Source organism: Micrasema longulum, unplaced genomic scaffold (genome assembly GCF_059751315.1).
Source record: "Micrasema longulum isolate JH-2025_06_02 unplaced genomic scaffold, ASM5975131v1 h1tg000535l, whole genome shotgun sequence".
In the NCBI taxonomy this organism is placed as follows: domain Eukaryota; kingdom Metazoa; phylum Arthropoda; class Insecta; order Trichoptera; family Brachycentridae; genus Micrasema; species Micrasema longulum.
In genome coordinates, this window is record NW_028277731.1 from 14,628 (window position 1) to 20,692 (window position 6,065).

The 6,065-nt window shown below is 30.8% G+C and overlaps 1 long non-coding RNA gene across 2 annotated transcripts; it reads right to left on the reverse strand.

Annotated features, from left to right (window-relative positions):
* Positions 1-2,589: 2,589 nt before the first annotated feature.
* On the reverse strand, positions 2,590-6,065 carry LOC148280799 (uncharacterized). Of its 2 annotated transcripts, none has more exons than XR_015822508.1 (3): positions 5,367-6,065; positions 3,856-3,997; positions 2,590-2,851 (listed from the first exon to the last, which is right to left on the reverse strand). It is a non-coding gene; the product is annotated as an uncharacterized LOC148280799 (long non-coding RNA). The 2 variants fall into 2 exon arrangements; XR_015822507.1 differs by having other exon boundaries at positions 3,877-3,997; positions 5,367-6,046.

Consider the following 6,065-nt stretch of genomic DNA (forward strand, 5'->3'; position numbering starts at 1 on the left):
ACGATGGATTTTATGAATTTTGAAGAAACTCTGGAAACTATCACAGATGATATAGTATAGGACTTCAACAATGAAGATGTTAATGAGTCAATTGAATATCACTCACAACCTCTGTCAAATGAATGCTTAATTGCAACAACTGGTAAATGAAATACGCAGTTAATGTAAGGAAGAACAATTACATGCAAGAACAATTTTTGCTCAAATTACAATTGTAGCTGTAAGGTTTAAATATCAAATCAAAATGCATATAAATTTTAAATCCTTATTTTCAGATTTGATGTCACAATCTCTGAATGTGTGAGTACAAAATGAACCTGTGCAAGATCTGTTTGTTTGATCCCATATTGTTGAAATATACTTATTCTTCTGACATTCTCAATTACTAAAAGGTGTCAAACCAAAATATAAAGTAACTAATTATTTTCATTAAGGTTGTGTAAGGTATCTCATCATTTCCCTATCCTCACCGTGTGGCGCATCAAATGCAGCATATTTCATCATCAGTTACATGAAGGTAAGGTGATCAATCTTACACTTCAGGTGCTATTCCAGGGACTGAAACATTGCAGTGAACCTCAAGAATAAATATTTTCTGTTGATCCTGCCAGGAATCGAACTTGAGACCTCAAGCACGGTCGGCGAACGCTCCGACTACTACCTTACAAGGCAGACATATCTCTACCCAATTTCCTTTTCCAGAATTTACATAAGAGTTGCAGTAAAGCCGAAAACGCTCGTCCAGGGCTCTGCTTTCATTTTTCAAACAGGTCTGTTTCCTTTGTCAGCTTGGACACGGACAAAGGGTATGCAATATTATGTTACCCAGAATTTGAGTTCATTGTTGGTTGCCATAAAGGAATAATAGAGCATAATATATTTAATCAATTTATTCTAAATTTGTTGCAACAGAGAGGGAAAACATTTTTGAGAAGGGAATATGGAAGTATGGGCATTTACAGGGCTTATGACCTGTCATTGGCTGGTTTAAGCGGCCACTTTACTTATTGTGTTTAAACATCCAAATTTCCTCAACTCTTCCATCTGTTGACTTTTGTGAAGTAAAAGAGCTGAAACCTTTATCATGTGGGTGAGATTCATCCATCCAGCAACAAATTTAGATTGGAATAACTCCCTAGGTAGGAAATCCAGTCAGTCCGCAAAATTTGGACATACTCAAAACATTGTTGAATTAACTAACTGGTAAAAGAAGAAGTATAAGAATTGGAAAATTGTTTTTTTAGGTGTTGCCTAGTAGGTGATTTCAGCCGGATGATATGAATGACAGGTCATAAGCTCTGTAAATGCCTAGACTTCCATATTCCCTTCTCAAAAATGTTTTCCCTCTCTGTTGCAACAAATTGAATTTTATTAAATTATTTCTCCCTAGGGAGGAAATCCAGCCAGTCCGCAAGTATTTGGACGTACTCATAACATTGTTTTATTTATTTTCACTATGGTACCATATCCATAAAGTCTGTATTATTTTTTTTTTAAATGTTATGTTGAATATGCATATTAACATTTAAGATTGTTTTTATTTTATTTTTTATGGCTTACAAATAATGAACAATACAATAAATTGGTATAATATCACAATTTGTTATGTTTAGAAATTTTTCATGAATTAAATGTGAATACAACATGCACAAATAATTAATAAAGTTAAAAAAAAAAACTTTTTTTTAATCGACTAAATTTAATTTTTGTAACTTTTTATAATTTTTATGTGTATATAACATTTTATTTGGACTTTAATATTGTTATTTTAATTTCACTAGATTTTTTCCCCTATGCTTATTATTATGGCATAACACGGCAACAGCCTAAAAAAAATCAGTACATTAATATGTAAACTGTGAATCAATTGAGTTAAATCGGGTTGTGATCCTATGACTATCGTCATGGACTCACGGCTCAAAGGTCCGTGGTTAGAATCCCATTCCATCCCAACTTGATTCCTATTTTCTAATAGAGAGTTATTTACAACTCGTCGAAAATGGCCCTTAAAATTAAATGTTTAAGTAAATCATAAGGACACAAATCTCTTTAAAAAAAATATATAGTGAATTTTTAAACCGTAGAATAAATAAATGCAGGTAATCATCATCATCATTTCAATTCCGCACCTAATTGCATAGGGCACTGCATTGGTACACCAATCGCAGCGTATCTTGATCTTTTTGTTACTTAAAGAAAAAATGATCAATCGTACGCTTGGGGTGCCAGTCAAGGGACTATGAAATATTGTACTGTAAAATCACCTTTTAAAATAAATATTTCATGTCTACCATGTCAGGAACTGAACCTGAGACCTCTTGCATGATAAGCAAACGCTTTGAGAGGATGTGAGAATACATTTTCTTGTAACAAAAGGTAATATAAATAAAAATAATTTAAAATGTACTGTTTTCGTAAAACTAACTAACTAAAACTAAAGTAAATACAATTCTTGGCCAGAGCCCTTATTTCTCCCGGTGAAAGTGATCACATTAAGGTTCCTTGTATTTAGAATATGTGTTTAAATATTTATGTGTGAGATATGACTATATTTTAATTACGTGTGAAAAGGAAACTAAAACACCAAAATATTTTTTCAATAACAGTACTTGCACTGTAGTTTATAAGTTTTTAGGTATAAAATAATAAAAAAAAACTACAAAAAACTAACTAGAATTTAGCTAATGCTCTACATTTGTGAGAAAAGGTTTGAGTGTTTGATGAAGTTGTTGTAGACTCATTTCTGTAGTCCGCTTTTCTGCTCTGCCACATATTTACTCCCATTTTCTCAGATGATCATAAAGGTGTTAAAAATTGACACCAAATTGCAACATTCGATATTTCCTCTTTGCTAAAAATAAAAAAACAAAAAATTATATAATTTACAATACATTTTTAATTACATTTATTACAAAATGACATACTAAAATAAGCACTTAAAATGGTAAAATATATCTTATTTAGGTTAGTTGGAAGTTATTCATCAGGTATTGCAATAAACCTGCCAATATACATATTTTTGTATATTGTACTAAAGTTCACCGGTACACGCAAAAATCAAACACCTTAATTATTCCGCATATTGTTAAACCTTTTAAAAAGAAAACTTTGAAGGCTATATTTTGTGATTTATATGTTTTATTTCTCAGAGCAAATTATTATGCAGTAAAGGTAATATTTTTAAAGTTGTCTGTAGGTATTGTGATTATGATATTGCAATTCAAATATGTGTAAGCTGATTAATTCTAAATATTCAAAATGATATAAGCGATGTCATATGTAATGGTATAACTTTGTATTTTCCAAATTTCCTTTTGTTAGGACATGCCAACGTGAGCTGTAGAGAAAATATTTAATATAATATGAATTTTAAACTAATACAAGATATTTTAATAGTACTTACTTTATTTTTTTAAAATTCTTATGTACTTTGGCTCTTAATCTGTTTGGTAATAAAAAAACATTTGAAAAAATAACAAATTGGGTATTATTTAAAGCAAATCTAATAAATAGTTTAATATGGAAATAAATGATGATTGATATTTAAATATACAAATGTATAATAACTGTGTAGGTAGTGATATTTCATTGTTTTTACAACATCTTTAATACCCAGACTGGTATCTTAACTATAAAAATACATATATTACAATTTATATAATAATAACTGAAGTATTGTATCCTTTTTTATTTAGATTTATCTTTATAATAAATATATCAGTCAAAAGGTGTAGCGACGAATCTTGCTACTGATTATTTCAGATTTGTGAATTTAAGTACCACTTATCTTTCATTTTTTAGTAAATTACAATTTAAAATGAGAATTTTCAAGAGTGCAAAAAAAACTTGAATTACTTAATAAACAACGTGTCCCACCTCCAAGCAGATGACGAATATATCCTATAGTTTGATATCCATATATTCCATTACAGCATAAATTTAAATAGCCAATCGATATCGTCCCTTCGAAGGATCCGCTTTCCTGGTTTAATATAATCTGAAAAAATACACTTATAAAGGTTAAATTATTTACAGATGTTCTAAAAGAGAATGAGATTTTTTTTAGAAGATAATATCATTAAAAGTCTAGACATTTATAGAGCTTACTATTTATTACTATTATTATTAATATTGATATAATATTTGTTTTAGTACAAAGGTATATTTAAACACCACTATTCATAACATAAATTATATTATATTACAATAACCTTAATAATATTGTATCCTTTTTATAACACATGCTGTGAGCTATTATAAAGGGTGATGGGTTTAGCAAAATTAAATATCTTATGTGTATGCATGTCCAATTGTCTTTCATTGTTTCTTAATAAAAATTTGTAATTTTTCACGTCTCTGAGGGAGTTTGTCGTTACAAGATTCTCTTACTTTTTTAAAATATTATTTTCTGGATATTATGTATACCTGTGTTATTTTTATAAATAACCTAATTTTACCTTTTTATTTTCATTATTTCTATATGTGTGAATTAAGATGTTCTATATGAATAAATCAAATTGAAATACCACCACTAAACCACTAATAATAGCCAAGAATTCCTGGCTGCGGCAGCCATTAGAACGCGTTTGACGTGCACTGCAGCCAGAACGAGACAAAGCAAATGTATGTGACTGCCTCAGTCTCCACGCACTTGTCGTAGCAGCCAGAAGTATTTTATGAAACGAATTTGCAATGACTTTCGATACAGAAGATCCATAAAATAATTTTGAAATGAACCCTTTCAAGTAAAGGATGAATTCAATATCTTCTTTTTGGTTTGCGTTTCTTACGAGATAAAATGTAAACAAAAACATCTTCCACATCCATTTTATTTGGACTGGCCGTCAGGCTGGCTGCTTTAACTGGCTGCGCAAAATTTTGACTGCGGCAGCCAGGCTGCCTAGTGGGCGGGAAGCCTAATTATCAAAAAAAAAATAAATGGGAACACAAAAGCTGTTAATATATTACTTGCGATTTTAACCAAACGAAAATACCGCTGAAACGATATGTATTTACATACATAATAATTATTTACATTACGAATATCAACAATTAAAACTAAAAGTTCGCAGTAGCGGTATTGCAGTACCACTGCGGATATGGTAATACTTCAAAAGTTGAAAAAATCAGCACACATGCATGAGATTTTGTATGACTGCAAACGCATGTGTGTTGTATATCCTCTGGCCGTCCCGGGGAAAACGGCTTGGTGGTTTGTTTATTTTTTACTAACACTAGCTTATTCTTAACCTTTTACAATGTATAAATATTATAATGATTAACAACTTGAGAAAAAACTCGTAAGGTAGGTTTAAACCGTACACAATATATAAGTTTGATTAAAATACCGAATTAGATAAACATACCTTCAAATGATGATTCCTGTTGTCGCGCAAGATGTACATTTAGGGACGCTGTGGTTCGTATGCAAGTTTCTATAGAGTACAGTAGGTATTTCACGGAGGTTCTATAAAAATAAACAAAATCCCTAAGGACATGTAGATCCGGGGCATACTTATCATTTACAAAAGTAGTTGAACTGTCACTGTATGTTTGTTTATGTTTTGCATTGTTGCAATATAAAAAGTACAGTTTGGCGTGTAGAAAAAATAAATACCCCACATGGCAAACGTTATAAATTTTCATCAGGATAGCAAAAGCGTTATATTTTGTAATAGGTATATTCATCTCGTCAGTGACGCATGCGCACGAGTATTTTTTCTCATTTTCGCCACTCACGCTGTTGCGGGTAGATATCGAACTATGAAACGTCAATTATAAAACCGTCTAAATAACGAGAAATAACGATTGAGGTTTGGTAAATTCAACATAATTAAGTATTTTGGGTCATTCTTAAGGTCACAATAATGTTTCTATTGAGAATCATTATTTTTGGTTTTATGTGTTCGAATTCATTTACGTAATTTGACATGTAATCATCAGAATTGCCATATAGAATACCAAGTTTAACCGCGTTCAAAAAATAAAAATCCCTAAATTACACCACGTTATATTCTCGTCCGAAAGTCGAGATCATCTCGTGGGTGTCGAGAGTGATCAGAATA